Source organism: Meleagris gallopavo, chromosome 6 (assembly GCF_000146605.3).
Source record: "Meleagris gallopavo isolate NT-WF06-2002-E0010 breed Aviagen turkey brand Nicholas breeding stock chromosome 6, Turkey_5.1, whole genome shotgun sequence".
NCBI lineage: Eukaryota > Metazoa > Chordata > Aves > Galliformes > Phasianidae > Meleagris > Meleagris gallopavo.
The window spans coordinates 34,564,163-34,567,198 of NC_015016.2; positions in this window are offsets into that span (position 1 = coordinate 34,564,163).

The window sequence follows — 3,036 nt, forward strand, 5'->3', positions numbered from 1 at the left end:
TCTGAAAATGAAGAATCACAGAAGTTCTAGTTTTTCAAAGCACGCTCCTCTCCCAGATTTGGTAAAATATTTCAAACTACCCCTCACCTATACTTATTAATATTGGTGTGGGTATTTAGAGATCACAGATAGACTCCATGGCAACTAATGGACAGTGTGGCTGAAATGCTTTTTTCCCCTCTAATTTAATCTCTTTTCTGGGAACTTAGTATCTTTCCTGATATTGTGTTCTGAAAGCACACCAAATGTTTCTGCTGAGTCTGTGCATGTATGAGTCTGATTGATGTGGCTGACATTTCTGTCAGAAGCAGGTTTGAGGAATGGGAAATACTGCAGATGAGAACTATTGCCGGCAGGGATGAGATGTATGTATTCTGAGGATAAAGGAGTGGCTAAGCTGCTTCCTTAAAAGGGAAACTATACCTCCAGAGTGATTTTTACAAGCTGTCATCCTGAAAGGAGTCATGAGTCATTTAGAAATCAGTCTTTAAAAGCAAGAAACCTAGGGGAAGGTCTATGCCTTGGACTGTACAGAGCATTTAAGAAATTGAAATAGGGCTGAGAGACTGAATGTTGCTTGAAAGATCTTGGGACTTTTTGTTACCAATAGAACTTCTCTGAAAGCTGAAATAAACCTTTCTCTGAAGGCCCGTAGTAAATCTGACCTAATTAGTTGAATCTAGAAGTCTACTGAAATCCTATGAAAATGTGGTGCTACAGATGTGGTCTTATTTAATTAGCAAATACTTGGGAATAAGAAAGACCTTTCCCCCTTGCACACTGATATGAGATACGCTTGGGGGAAAGTCATGTTGTGCTATAGGTGTAATTTCACTGTAAAGTTCAGTATGGAAGAGTTGTCCCCATTTCTTTAAAACCAACAAGTACGAGAACACTTAGAGTTCTTTGTTTTTTTAAAAGATGCTTATTTTAAGAGGCATCATATGTTGAACTGTGGAAGCACAGTCATTGATTCATTGGTATGTAGGTGGTTTTGCACAGCCGTATTGGCTGTTTCTACATATGCAGGCATTTTTGGTGTGCTGCCCCTTTTGCTTTTGCAGAAGAGCAGGCAGTAGCATTCTCACACAGGAACTCCATCACTTTTGCATAAGCAATTGTCTGCAAAACCATGGAGGCAACATGGGATGCATACTTACCTGGCTGCCTTGGCTTCTTTATGAATGTCAGCAGGGGATTTAGTCAATATGATGAGATTACTCTTCTGACTTCCCATGGCAGTTCCCCAATTGTATGTTCTGATGTTGTTGGGCATTATTTGTTCTTATTTTGAGGATTTTTTCCCCTCAACAACAGAACGGTAAAGCTATTCTGCAGGACAAATTGCATAAGTGTTGAGAGGGAGGAAATTAGTTTGAGGGCCCATAAAAAGCAGAACATTATTGAAGTGAGTTTGTGTAACAAGAAAATAAGTACTTACCTCACAACCTTTGTTGTTATTTTGTTTACATTAATAACCAACAAATTGATTTATATTTGTGATTACATTTTGTGCTGTCTGGACTCTATTTTTCTCACTAGTGTGGCAGCACAGGTCATATTTTTCTTTTGTCATTTTTGAATTGCTACTCATTTTGTGCTACAAGCTATCCAAAGGACATGGTAAGATAAGCACTTTGTATTAAAAACAGAGGAAGAATCCCACATGCATGGACGTGCATATAAAACCACTGAAAAAAAGAAAGTTCTGAGCACATGATAGTTGCCCCTGAAACAACAGGCAAAGCAGCCAGCTGTGAAGGAAACTAACATGATGTACTAAAGCAGAAACACAATATAATGGGGAAATGCGGTTCTTTGTTCAGATCCGTTTCCTATTAACACTTATAATGTTATGCTTGTGCAAGCCATCCCCTGAGGACCACTTGGTCAGCCTTAAATGAATAACAGTGGAATATGTAAAAACTGCTAGATGCATAAAACTTCTGTGCACCCATAGTTTGTTGTGTGTATGTGTTCTTTTAAAGGAAATCTGAGTTATTTATTGCATGGAAGTTTGAGTTAAAATACTGTTGTGTTGCCAGAGGCCAGCCACTAACAGTGATTTTAAAAGGTGAGAGCAGAATGAGATGAGGGCAATTTGAGCATGATACTTAAGGTCTCTCTGGCTATTAATGAAGGAGAAAACTTTTTAGAATTGAGGAGGGGGAAGAGAATTTAACCTGGTGCTCAGCTGTCTGTAGCAGCAAGACAGGCTTCTGTGAGGAGCTGCAAATGGGATGCCCTGTTGAAGTCATCTGTTTCTGTGCTCTGTGGCATATCAGGTGCGTGATGGAAGTTCATGGGGAAGGCTGTGATGAAGCCCTCTTTCCTGCTGATAAGGAGTTGAGGTGGAAGATTTAAAATAACAGTCTGTATGCCAGATCTCACATCCTTTGGCCAATTTGGGGATAGTTGTTTAATCCAGAGGAGCAAATGTTTGTGATTTATGAAAAATATATTCAACTGAGGAGTGTGGGCATGCAAACAAAGGGAAGATAATGTGGATAGATTGGCTGGACTTGATGATCTTGGAGGTCTTTTCTTACCTAGATGATTCTATTGACTACTTATGTACATAACTTTATCCATATAAAGAGATCATCGTTTCAGGCATTTAAGCATCTATTACAAAAGTAATACTGTGTACAATACCGTATAGTAAGACTGCAAAATAATTCTGAACAAAGCTGAATGTAACAACCCAGAAAGTCATTGACAGAGGAGTTAGCAATTACATTCCCAAGAAGTAAATAAGTTTAACTGACTCCTGGATTTCTACACGGTAGGGATGTTTCACTGGCTATGGACTATTTCCCAAGTTTGTTCAAAGGTTTTTTGGACTATTCCACTCAGAGCATCACCAACACTGCTTGATACAGAACTGTGGATACTAAAGACCTCTCTCATCAGGACAAGTGGATATAACACCTATGATCTGAATGTAAATTGAAATTAAAAAGAGAGAATTTTTCTTGTGTTAGACAGCTGTATGACTTACAAGAATAATTGCTGGCCTTTACATTTGGGCGAAGA